Here is a 14,444-nt window from a genome sequence, read left to right on the forward strand (position 1 = left end):
AATTGGGGTGGAGCCGATGAATGTACCATAGTCATAAATATAACAAAATAAAAACGTAACAATTGTTTAATAAAAAAACGAAAAACTTTCATTTGTCAAGTCAGAAACAATACTCTTCAGCACTTGGGTGTACATTTGGATTTGTTTAAACAATAGACCTAAACTGGGCCTAAGAATAGTGGCTAACTTGACAGAGGAATTTTCTGAGTTGAGAAAAGCGGATTGTTACCCACACGCATGAATGGGTTTGCTCAATGAAAAACATACAGGTTTTTACACAGAACCAGTGGGCAAATCTTTGTAAGCAGTTTCCCCCTCAACCGGCAGGTTATCCACATGTTGAGCATTGGAATAACCAAGGACATTAGGTAATAAATAACCATGCTAAGTATATCATACAGAAATAAATGAAGTAGTTTAACATAAAAATATTCAATCCCTTTCCAGTAGGTGGCGTCCGAGCCTGTGAAATGCTGTCTATGTAACTAGCATAGTCCTCGATGACAATCCCAAATTAGGGCTTTGGTATTTGTTTGTATATTTTTATTATGTGACTGCTGTGCAATTTAACGAACTCCAGTAACAAAGGAATGAACAAAAAAAAAAACCAATTATTATATCAATTTACAGTTTTAAAATGTGATTTCCTATTAGGGAATAAGATTAATTGGTTCCATCAGCACATAATTGTTTCACAAAGTCTATCTTTTCACTGCGCCCCTGGCTAGCTTTAATGGCGCACTGGGGAGCCGCGACACACAGTTTGGGAACCTCTGACCTATGGTACTATAAGATATCTCAGTGTTTCTCTCGTTCTTTCTCTCTCCGGCTCACTGTCCATCTCTCGTTCTCGGTCAATGGAGCACTAACCACACTCTGGAGTATTACAATAACATTCTCATCAAAACAATCAGCTAGGTGTTGCAAAAAATATTCTTCCTCTTTTAAAATCATGTGCCTAGTAGATTAGTCTTACAGACACCATGAAATACAAATGAAATAATGGTTAATTGTATTAGGTAGGAGGGGACATATTTACCAAGGTCATTCCACGTGGGTGTTGAAAAACAGCAAAAAGCAGAGGGAAGTATTTTATAGTTAAGCAATCATTATGTAAGTTCATTGTTGAACAGAAGGAAGTAAAATTATTTCAAAACATTATTTATGTGAAATAAAAATTTAATTAGGAAACAGTTGGGAGCACACTGCCTCACACTCCAGCATGCCGTTTGCCCCATTGCATTATGGTAAATGCAGTACAAATTTGTGCGTACTTCACCTGTAGTCTAGTTTTTCACCTTAGTAGGTGCAACTAGTGCTGTATATCTCTAGACACTTGTTTCTGGGTTTAGCCCTCCTTTCTGGGGTTGCTGGAAATGCTGCCAAAGTCCTCTAAGGTCTCAGTACCACTCACTGGCAGACAGGTGCATCCGCCAAAGCTCGTCAGTTTGTTGGCTCAAGGGAGCCTTTTTTAAACAGGAAACAGTTGGGCGCACACTGCCTCACACTTCAACTCTGTCAGGATGGTTGGACCCTTTTCTGCCCATGGGGCTCTTATGAGGAGACAGGATGACTAGCTCTTGGAGTCACTCTAGAAGTTATGGGTTCAAGCAGGGAAGCAGGTCTCAAATAGCAGGGTAGTCCTCTGAGTGCACAAAACAGGCAGAAGGGCTTACCTCTTGGTGCAGCAGGACAGTCCTCTGAAGTATACAGCAGACCACATGCAGCAGGACCGTCCCCTAAGAGTCCTTCCACAGGCCCACATGTGAACTGAGGAGTGGGTTTGAGAATCCTAGTTTTATACCCGGTGCCAGCTTTGAAGTGAAAGACTCCAACAGTAAAACACTGTCATTCTAACAGCAAGCACTACTCTGTCCACTCCCACTAACACAACCTGCCATCACCCACACAACGCCACATTATGCATTACTTTCAGCCTTCCAGATACACACCCCCTGTTCATACAAACCAACAACACTATCCTCTATTTGCTCCACACAGACCACCTTTTCATCATGACAAATTCCTAAACCCAGCCTTCCAACACACCATCTACAAACACCCTTCCCCTCTCTTCACCAATTACACACAACCATACAATCCTCACACTCCACTCCACCACACATATTACCTCTTCCAGTCATTACAACTAACACAAACTCCCCTGACACACATCCATCCCCTCTTACACACCTCACACATTCAACTCCAAAACACATCAACACCCCCTATAATACTCTAATTTCACTCACCAGCACTAACTCACATACAAATCTCTAACCGAAAACCACTACATCAATATTCCCTCTCACTATTCCACAAAAACAATACACATATATCTGCACATCCAATCAACACAACCTTTCATTATACTTATCGTCACACCCACTCCCACCCTCATGACTACACAAAAAAATCAAAATCATGTCCAATCTTTACCCCTACAGTCTCACTCTTCACAAACATCTACCACAAGCACCACAACACAACAACATTCATTCACCCACCTCTCATCCATTGCACAATTTAGAGCCTTACATCATGATACCCATGCTCCTCCACCACCCCTAACCCATACTCCTTCCACACTAAATAGAGGCAAACAAAATAAACAACACGCCACTCTTAACAACTTTACATCCCCATGTCTGTTACATAATAAGGCTACCCTACAAAAACCAGTACACTCTTCATGTCTCTCTCAGCCACCAAGTCCACCACCCACACAGACAGACCCAACAAAATGCCTCCTAAACCTGCTGGAAGAGGAACACTATTGAAAATCAAGACCCTCACACAGTAATCACAACTAACAACACACCTTCTACAAGCTCAAATGTACTGCTCACCCTTCTCCTAAGCAAAACAACACCGTCACTAACACACTTTTTATAAACTGTCAGCTCATAAATGCACGGTCACTCTCAGAAAACAAGCACCACATCTACGACCTGCTCACAGACACCCAACCTGACTTACTATTCATAACAGAATCATGGTTGGGAGATGACATGGCCCCATTGTTGCATGAAGCCCTTCCTCCGGACTATCAAACCATCACACAAACCCGTATAGGCAAAAAAGGAGGTGGACTAGCTATTAAATTCAAACAAGCAAAAATCTCTGTTAAACAGATCACATTTCCATACAAGGTTGTGAAGCCCTCCTCACCAGATGCCACCCTACTCCAACTTCCTCCTGTAACTTTCTCCTCCTTTACAGACCTCCAACTAACAACTCAACATTCCCAGATGCTTTCTCAAATCTTATTACATTATACTCAAACCTATGCATTCTTGGGGACCTAAACATTTGGTTTGACAAACCCAATATGCCTCATCCAAAAGCTATCACCACTGGCCTAGTCGCAGTGAACCTACATCAGATTGTATACAATCCCACACACGTTGTTGGACACATCTAGATGTCATTTTTGTTAAGCCTGAACTAGTTACCGTTCATAGCATCATGCCAATCACATCGTCAGACCACCATTTGATAACTTTCTGACATAAAACACCACAAATCAACACACCCCACAACTTCTTACTTACATGCACCTATTGACCTTGGAGCAAACTCAATTTTGATGACTTAGAAACACAACTAACAGCCAACACAGATAGAATTAATTCTGTTCCAAAACTGAGTGGCTACAGGAAGCTTTTGATATCCTAATACCACTCAGAAAAACTAAACAGGACAAAAGAAAACCAACACCTTGGAGAAACACAGAACTTAACAAGCATTTGCAATGCAACAGGTCTCTTGTTTGCTCATGTTAGAGCTGATCGCGTTGTAAACTCCTAACCCGACTTTTCACCTATCAGCAAAAGTGCATTTATGTACCTAACCCGAAAAAGTGCAATTAACTATGTAAAGCGCTCGACTTCTTCCAAGCGAAATCGCGCTAGTAAATTAGAGATAAAGTAGTCCACGAGCCGGACAGAGAACAGTGAGCCTCGCATGTTTTCTGTACTTGGTCGATGCGCTCGAGGAGGGCTAGCCACCGGAAAAGGCATGACGTATGCATGCCTTCGACTAATGAAAGCAAGCAGATTTTATTAGACAAGCCCACGAACCAATGAAAAACACTGACGTGACGTCCACAGGGCTCCAAGCCCTTTTCTAAACACTAAAGCATCTCACTGCGATACGCATGCGCAAGCAACGCAGGCTCGACCCTAAAAAGTTAAAACCGCAAAACAACTGCAGCTACACAAACTTAACAGAATATACAAATTGTCAATCAAAAAAGCCAAAAAAAGGTACTACTCAGCCACAATTCAAAATGCTAAATCTGCAACTAAAGAATTTTATAAAATTCTCAATTAATTTTGAAAACCTATATGCATGGAAGGAAGTCATGCCACTACTCAAGATTTCACAAACAAACTGGCAAATCATTACACAACCAAGGCAGACACATTGGACTCCTATGTAAAACAGAAGAAAACCATCAGCACTAACCCCTTTCCTAAAATACACTAAGAATAAACCAACCCAGCCTCTACAGTCCTTCAAACAAATATCACAAGGTGAATTTATGGATTTGGTTAAAGCAAGCAGACCTTCCAGTTGCCCTTCTGACCCTTGCCCACCACATATCTTCAAGAACCTTCTTTTTATCTACTTCTGCTGCCACATTTGTAAGAAGAATCATCAACAACTCTTTAACTACAGGAATTTTGTCTGTAGACCTGAAAAAGGCATACATACGACCACTATTAAAGAAAACAAACCTGGACACGCAAGACCCCCACCAACTACAGACCAGTCCCAAATGGGACTTTCCTGGGCAAACTGATAGAAAGACCAGCATTCATCCAGATATCACAATTCATTGAAGACAATTCTATACTTTCAGACTACCAAAGTGGATTCCGCCCAGGCAGAGGCACTGAATCGGCACTCATAGCAATCTGGGATGATTTTAAAAACAGTCGCACGCAATGGAGTTGCTGCACTACTTCTCTTGGGTGCCTTTGATACGGTTGACCATGACACCCTAATTCAAAAACTACACAAAGCCGGCATAGAAGGGACTGCTCTCAACTGGATTACATACTACCTTCAAAAAATAACTAATATAATTTATTCTCCCCCCTTCTCGTCCAAACCCTACCTCACAAAAGCAGGGGTCTCCCAAGGATCAATCATCTCACCTTTGCTTTTCAACATCTACATGATGATATTACCAGAACTGATCAATGATTTTCATCTCACATGCTACAGCTATGCAGATGACACACAAATACTACTTATACTAGAATGCCCCCTAAAACATTGAAAACTCACAAATTTTCAGTTGCCTCAGAGCCATTGATCAGTGGATGACTTGGAGCCATCTCGAGCTAAATGCCTCCAAAAAAGAAATACTCATATGTGGTGACTGGAAAAATTATGACCCACTGTGTGCCTGGCCTGACTATCTCGGACCACCTCCTCAATTATCCAAGGAAGTTAAAAACCTTGGAATCACCATGCACTCCAAGTTAACAATGAATGCCTAAGTGGACAAATGAACACGAACAAGCTTCATCACCTTGAAGATTCTACAACAAGCTTCATCACCTTGAAGACTCTACAACACATCTTCCCCCACCTTGGATTTCCACACAAGGTGCAGGCTACTATCTCGCTTGTACTATCCAAACTGGATTATGCCAATGGCCTCTACCATGGATCATCTCTATCTATAATGAAATAACTACAACATATTCAGAACTCTGCAGCCAGGCTACTGTTACATGTAAAGCCGCAAGCCCACGTCTCCCCTGCCTTTAGAGCACTACACTGGTTACCCGTTGCCAGAAGATGCACCTTCAAGCTTCTTTGTATCACCCACAAAGCTGTACATGGAACAGAACCGCTTTTTACCAGAAACAAAATAACTAAATACATTCAACAAAGAAACCTCCGCTCAAGATTGGCACCCCGCCTTAGAACACCACCATAGAAGAAAAAGACTATAGGTGGTACATCCTTTTCTGCTTAAGCAGCCAAACTATGGAATTCATTACCCCCAACTATAAGATCCACAGATAACTATCTTGTCTTCAGAAGACTACTCAAGAGTTAGCTCTTTCATTCGTACCCACCATATTCAGTCAACTATGGACTGCATATGCCTGGGTTGATAAATATTTGTTATCTGATTATCATAACAATAAACTACACACATACTCTTTAAACCTGTTTAACTTATGTATATTTACTCACGGTTTAAATGTGTATGTATGTACATATCTGTGTGTGTGTGTAATTATATATATATATATATATATATGTGTGTATATATATATATATATATATATATATATAATGTGTTATTCTATGCTTAACATGTCCATAGGTCATTGCATAGCTCCTAGATAAGTTGTTATATTAGATACTTATGAATCCCTGCTCTCATTTTATATCACACTGATCAAATGTTTATTATCATAGGTATTTGGCTGTTCAAAAATTTAATAAAGATAAATAAATGTTAGAAAAGTACACTTATTAATTAACTTCAAATAGTACAAATCTTGAAAGTCTGTGTTTATACAATACTACTTTTCTTCTCATATTATACCCATCATTTTATTCCTTCAACATATATTCCCTTACTATGTACTTACCAATCTATTTCTACTGTACTAGAGAAAACATTAAATAAAAATAAAATCTATAAAATTCAAATTATAAATAAATCTAAAATATATATATTAATTATTAAATCAAAATAATCAAGTGTGTATATATGTGTATATATATATATATATATATATATATGTGTGTGTGTGTATGTGTGTGTATATAATATATATATATATATATATATATATATATGTTTACTCTCTTGTAAGCTTTACTTTGTCTACCCATCACCATGTCATGTCTCTATCAATCTATCCTCCATTCCCTCTCTGACTCATCCCAAATCCATTCTACTACTTTCATCTCCTAAATAACCCTGCCTAAGCTCTTCCCTCCTCTTCCACATCTAACTCATCCAAACCTCAGTTTACTCCTATGATCTCTCAAACAACCCTACTAAATTCTCTCTCATTTATCTCACCTTTAACTCGTCCAAAACCCCTCCTGCTATTATGATCCCCCTAACCCTTTCCATAGACTCTTCCCTCCTCCATCCACCCGTTTACTCATCCCAAACCCAAATTCTATTACTATAAACTCCCAGTTAACACTTCTGGATTCTTCCCTCCTCCACCCGTCCATTACTCCAGTCAATCCAACTAACAAACTCACATATCCGCGGCTCAAATTAACTCCTAAGTTATTACATGTAAAAAAACAAATCATCGCAAACATATTTAGGAGTTTTTCACTACCAGGTCATGTAAAACTTAAAGCTATATGTCCAACATTTCAAACACAATTTCTCCCTGCCCTATGGGATGTTTAGGCTCCACATTAGGGGTGGAAAGTGTATTAAAAAGGTAGTTTGAGGCTTGGCAGGAGGTATATTTGGCCAGTTTCATTTGGCAGTTAAAAAAACTGCTGACAGGCTGCAGTGGCTTGCCTGGTACATGTTTTGAGGGGCTACTTCAGTGAGTGGCACAGTAAATGGTACAGATCCAGTAGAAGCATTTAATTTACCAGTCCTGGTTATAGAGTATACCACGTCACAAGGGTGTTGGAAGTAAAGTAAATATGCCAATCAGGATGAAGCCAATATTACATTGCTTTAGGGAGTGAGCACAAGCCCTTTAACTGAATTATTTTTTGTTGGCCCTAGGACTCGGTCCACTTGACCAATGCTAACCAGTGCTGAACAGGAGGGGAGAAGGCAAAGGATTGGGGGGGGGGAGTGGGGGGTTGGCAGCCCTAATGCTGACAGGTTTAACAGCATGATTAAAGCCCTAGCCAGCAATAACCTCTAAAGCATATGTTGTGAAGAGCTTTTTGAAATACTCATACAGATCCTGAGTCAAATCCATTGAGGACATAGTGAAACCTTAAACCTCCTCTCCCACTTTGCAGCTAGCACAAGGTTTTCAGCTCCCAATTCAGATCATTAATATATTTCAAGAGGTTTGTCAGTCAACTAAAGACCACATGCCTGTATATTTTAGTCCATGATATATTTTTAAATCTGCTTTTTCAGACTGCGGACAATCTCTTAGCATTTAAGTTGATAGAAGTTCTCTGTATCTCTGAGACAAAACCACTCCAAGACTCTCTGGGCACCCTGATTATTTTACAAAGGATGCTAGGTCCAAAACCTAAATAAGAACATGTTCGATGGCATCTGTCGCTGTAGATACGCATGTTCTGCAATAGCTCGCCATGGTACAAGTTTTTCTTCGAAGAAGTCTTTCGAGTCACGGGACCGAGTGACTCCTCCTTTTGTCTCCTTTGCGCATGGGCGTCGACTCCATCTTCGATTGTTTTTTTTTCTGCCATCGGGTTCGGACGTGTTCCTGTCGCTCCGAGTTTCGGAACGGAAAAAATAGTTAATTTCGGAAGATTTTCGTCGGTATTGTTGCGTTCGGGATCGGCGTACTTAGATTCCACACCGCATCGAAGATCGAAGAGCTCCGGTGCCCTTCGGGGTAGTTTTTCGATCCTCCGTCGGGGGCCTGGTCGGCCCGACCGCGTGCTGAAGAACGCCGATGGAACGGACCCCGTTCCGTTTCTGCCCCAAATGCCACAATAAATACCCCTACACAGACCAACACTTGGTCTGCAACCTGTGCCTGTCACCTGAGCACAGCGAAGACACCTGCGAGGCCTGTCGTGCGTTCCGGTCCCGAAAAACACTCCGAGACCGTCGAGCCAGAAGACTTCAAATGGCGTCCGCACCGACAGCCCAACGGGAGTTCGAGGAACAAGAAGAGGAAGGTACCTTCTCGATCCAAGACTCAGACTCCGAAGGATTCGACGATACACAAACCGTTAGTAAGACGTCGAAAACCACACAAAGAAACATTTACAAGGCCCAGGGGACGCCACTGCCACCAGGCCATGGCTCGACCCATAAATTCGGTGACCGACCGTCGGCACCGAAAAAGGCCCAAACAGTGCCGAGATCGTCCGACTCCGGTCGAGACACCGGCACGCAGCCTTCTCGGGACCGAGAAAGTGCTGGAGACAAGCCTCGACACCGAGATGCCGGTGTGGACACGTCTCGACGCCGAGACAGCGGCACCGAAACAGATCGACGCCGAGAGGTTTCGGCCCCGAAAAGGAAAAAAGTCACCTCGGAGCCGAAAAAACACGCAGACCCAGCTTCAGGCTCTTATACAGAAGAGCACTCGCTAACCTCCCAAATGCAAAAGCATAGGTTTGAGGAAGAGCTACAAGCAACTGATATGGACCATACGCAAAAGCGTATCTTCATTCAGCAGGGAACAGGAAAAATAAGCACCCTTCCCCCCATTAGGAGAAAGAGAAGGTTGGAGTTCCAGACGGAACAAGCACCACAACCAAAAGTGGTGAAAAGAGTTACACCACCACCCTCTCCTCCGCCCGTGATTAACGTTTCACCAGCACAAACGCCATCACACTCCCCAGCTCACACCACCATGAGCCAGGGTGACCAAGATCAGGACGCATGGGACCTATACGACGCCCCAGTGTCAGATAACAGCCCAGAGGCATACCCTACAAAACCATCTCCACCAGAAGACAGCACCGCGTACTCTCAGGTGGTGGCTAGAGCAGCACAATTTCACAACGTAAGCCTCCACTCAGAACAGGTCGAGGATGATTTCTTGTTCAACACACTCTCCTCCACCCACAGCTCCTACCAAAGCCTGCCTATGCTCCCTGGTATGCTCCGGCACGCAAAAGACATATTTAAGGACCCGGTCAAAAGTAGGGCAATCACACCAAGGGTGGAAAAAAAGTATAAGCCGCCTCCTACGGACCCGGTTTTCATCACAACACAGCTGCCACCAGACTCTGTTGTTGTAGGAGCAGCTAGGAAAAGGGCCAACTCTCACACATCTGGAGATGCACCACCCCCAGATAAAGAAAGCCGCAAGTTCGATGCAGCTGGTAAGAGAGTCGCAGCACAAGCTGCAAACCAGTGGCGCATCGCGAACTCCCAGGCACTACTTGCGCGCTATGACAGAGCCCACTGGGACGAGATGCAACATCTCATTGAACATCTGCCCAAAGACTTCCAAAATAGGGCAAAACAAGTGGTTGAGGAGGGACAGACCATCTCCAACAACCAGATACGTTCCTCCATGGACGCTGCAGATACAGCTGCACGGACAATTAATACATCTGTAACTAACAGAAGGCATGCATGGCTCCGAACGTCTGGATTTAAACCAGAGATTCAACAAGCAGTTCTCAATATGCCTTTTAATGAAAAAGAACTGTTCGGTCCAGAAGTGGACACAGCGATTGAGAAACTCAAAAAAGATACAGACACTGCCAAAGCCATGGGCGCACTCTACTCCCCGCAGAGCAGAGGGAATTACAGCACATTCCGTAAAACGCCCTTTCGAGGGGGGTTTCGGGGTCAAAGCACACAAGCCAGCACCTCACAAGCAACACCGTCCACTTACCAGGGACAGTATAGAGGAGGTTTTCGGGGACAATATAAAGGAGGGCAATTCCCTAGAAATAGAGGGAGATTTCAAAGCCCCAAAACCCCTACTACTAAACAATGACTCACATGTCACTCACCCCCTCCACACAACACCAGTGGGGGGAAGAATAGGTCATTATTACAAAGCATGGGAGGAAATCACTACAGACACTTGGGTTCTAGCAATTATCCAACATGGTTATTGCATAGAATTTCTACAATTCCCTCCAAACATACCACCAAAAGCACAAAATTTGACAAAACATCATTCCAATCTCCTGGAGATAGAAGTGCAGGCACTATTGCAAAAGAATGCAATCGAATTAGTGCCAAACACACAAATAAACACAGGAGTTTACTCACTGTACTTTCTGATACCAAAGAAGGACAAAACGCTGAGACCAATCCTAGACCTCAGAATAGTAAACACATTCATCAAATCAGACCACTTTCACATGGTCACACTACAAGAAGTGTTACCATTGCTAAAACTACACGACTACATGACAACTTTAGACCTCAAAGACTCATATTTCCATATACCAATACACCCATCGCACAGGAAATACCTAAGGTTTGTATTCAAAGGAATACATTACCAATTCAAGGTATTGCCTTTCGGATTAACAACCGCACCAAGAGTCTTTACCAAATGTCTAGCAGTAGTCGCTGCACACATCAGAAGGCAGCAAATACATGTGTTCCCATATCTAGACGACTGGCTAATCAAGGCCCATTCGTTAATAGAGTGCTCAAACCACACAAATCAGATCATACAAACCCTCTTCAAACTAGGGTTCACCGTCAACTTCACGAAATCCAACATTCTGCCGTGCAAGGTACAACAATACCTAGGAGCCATAATAGACTCAACAAAAGGAGTAGCCACTCCAAGTCCCCAAAGAATCCAAAATTCATACAACGCATGTATCCAACACAAAAGATACAAGCAAAGATGATATTACAACTCCTAGGCATGATGTCTTCATGCATAGCCTTTGTCCCAAACGCAAGACTGCACATGAGGCCCTTACAACAGTGCCTAGCATCACAGTGGTCACAAGCACAGGGTCATCTTCTAGATCTGGTGTTAATAGACCGCCAAACTTACCTCTCGCTTCTGTGGTGGAACAACATAAATTTAAACAAAGGGCGGCCTTTCCAAGACCCAGTGCCACAATACGTAATAACAACAGATGCTTCCATGACAGGGTGGGGAGCACACCTCGATCAACACAGCATACAAGGACAATGGAACGTACATCAAACAAAACTGCATATAAATCACCTAGAACTGCTAGCAGTTTTTCAAGCACTAAAAGCTTTCCAACCAATAATAGTTCACAAATACATTCTCGTCAAAACAGACAACATGACAACAATGTATTATCTAAACAAACAAGGGGGGACACACTCCACGCAGTTAAGCCTGCTAGCACAAAAAATTTGGCGTTGGGCAATTCACAACCAAATTCGCCTAATAGCACAATTTATACCAGGGATTCAGAATCAACTCGCAGACAATCTCTCTCGAGATCACCAACAGGTCCACGAATGGGAAATTCACCCCCAAATTCTGAACACCTATTTCAAACTCTGGGGAACACCTCAAATAGACTTGTTTGCGACGAAGGAGAACGCAAAATGCCAAAACTTCGCATCCAGATACCCACACAAGCAGTCCCAAGGCAATGCCCTATGGATGAACTGGTCAGGGATATTTGCTTACGCTTTTCCTCCTCTCCCTCTCCTTCCTTATCTGGTAAACAAACTCAGTCAAAACAAACTCAAACTCATATTAATAGCACCAACTTGGGCAAGGCAACCCTGGTACACAACGCTGCTAGACCTATCAGTAGTACCCCACATCAAATTGCCCAACAGGCCAGATCTATTGACACAACACAACCAAAAGATCAGACACCCAGATCCAGCATCGCTGAATCTAGCAATTTGGCTCCTGAAATCCTAGAATTCGGGCACTTACAACTTACCCAAGAATGTATGGAAGTCATAAAGCAAGCCAGAAGGCCATCCACCAGGCACTGCTATGCAAGTAAATGGAAGAGGTTTGTTTGCTACTGCCATATTAATCAAATCCAACCATTACACACGACTCCAAAACATGTAGTGGGTTACTTGCTTCACTTACAAAAATCTAACCTGGCTTTCTCTTCCATTAAAATACACCTTGCAGCAATATCTGCATACCTGCAGACTACCTATTCAACTTCCCTATATAGGATACCAGTCATTAAAGCATTCATGGAGGGCCTTAAGAGAATTATACCACCAAGAACACCACCTGTTCCTTCATGGAACCTAAATGTTGTCCTAACTAGACTTATGGGTCCACCTTTTGAACCCATGCACTCCTGCGAAATACAGTTCCTAACCTGGAAGGTTGCATTTCTCATCGCCATTACTTCCCTAAGAAGAGTAAGCGAGATTCAGGCATTTACAATACAAGAACCTTTTATACAGCTACACAAGAATAAGGTCGTCCTAAGGACTAATCCAAAATTTTTACCAAAGGTTATTTCACCTTTCCATCTAAATCAAACAGTGGAACTTCCAGTGTTCTTTCCACAGCCAGATACCGTAGCTGAGAGGGCACTACATACATTAGATGTCAAAAGAGCATTAATGTATTACATTGACAGAACAAAGAACATCAGAAAGACTAAACAACTATTTATTGCATTTCAAAAACCTCATGCAGGAAACCCAATATCAAAACAAGGTATAGCCAGATGGATAGTTAAATGCATCCAAATCTGCTACCTTAAAGCTAAACGACAGCTGCCCATTACACCAAGGGCACACTCAACCAGAAAGAAAGGTGCTACCATGGCCTTTCTAGGAAACATCCCAATGCAAGAAATATGTAAGGCAGCCACATGGTCTACGCCTCACACATTCACCAAGCACTACTGTGTAGACGTGTTATCCGCACAACAAGCCACAGTAGGTCAAGCCGTATTAAGAACATTGTTTCAGACTACTTCCACTCCTACAGGCTGAGCCACCGCTTTGGGGAGATAACTGCTTACTAGTCTATGCAAAACATGCGTATCTACAGCGACAGATGCCATTGAACTGAAAATGTCACTTACCCAGTGTACATCTGTTCGTGGCATCAGTCGCTGTAGATTCGCATGTGCCCACCCGCCTCCCCGGGAGCCTGTAGCAGTTCGGAAGTTACCTTCAACTATTTGTATATATATAATTTCAACCTTAAATAAGTACATACTTAGTCACTCCATTGCATGGACACTATTACTACAATTCAACTCCTACCTCACCCTCTGCGGGGGAAAAACAATCGAAGATGGAGTCGACGCCCATGCGCAATGGAGACAAAAGGAGGAGTCACTCGGTCCCGTGACTCGAAAGACTTCTTCGAAGAAAAACAACTTGTAACACTCCGGCCCAACACCAGATGGCGAGCTATGCAAAACATGCGAATCTACAGCGACTGATGCCACGAACAGATGTACACTGGGTAAGTGACATTTTCATTTCTTTTGAAGTGCTCCCAGTAGTTAGCTGCTTTGAAGTAGTCGATGTGGAGAGAACACACTGCAAACCGTAGGTCTTGTTCTGGGTTTAGGTTTTAATTATAAAACACCTAAACCAACAACAGCTTCTCCGTTCACCCGGTCCTCCCAACTGTCACCCTCAACATTCGCCCCCTCCCCTTCTACATGTGGGATTCCATTCTTGGAATCCCTCGCTGAGAACAGCAGTGCTGCACTCCCCTTCACATTCCCCTATCTCTCCGAAGCAGTTCTCTGTTAGAGCTACCTGGGCTTCTTCTTTAGTCAACTCCTCTTAACATATATCAACCCTCTTGTCAAAATAACTTTGCATCTGCTGATGACACTCA

The 14,444-nt window shown here is 42.8% G+C and overlaps 1 protein-coding gene across 2 annotated transcripts in view; it reads left to right on the forward strand.

Moving 5' to 3' along the window:
• The window catches only part of LOC138250476 (purine nucleoside phosphorylase LACC1-like), a 72,057-nt gene that overhangs the window by 42,037 nt on the left and 15,576 nt on the right, over positions 1-14,444 (forward strand). The gene's annotated exons all lie outside the window — the stretch shown is intronic.

The sequence above is a fragment of the Pleurodeles waltl genome, chromosome 8 (assembly GCF_031143425.1).
Source record: "Pleurodeles waltl isolate 20211129_DDA chromosome 8, aPleWal1.hap1.20221129, whole genome shotgun sequence".
Lineage (NCBI taxonomy): Eukaryota > Metazoa > Chordata > Amphibia > Caudata > Salamandridae > Pleurodeles > Pleurodeles waltl.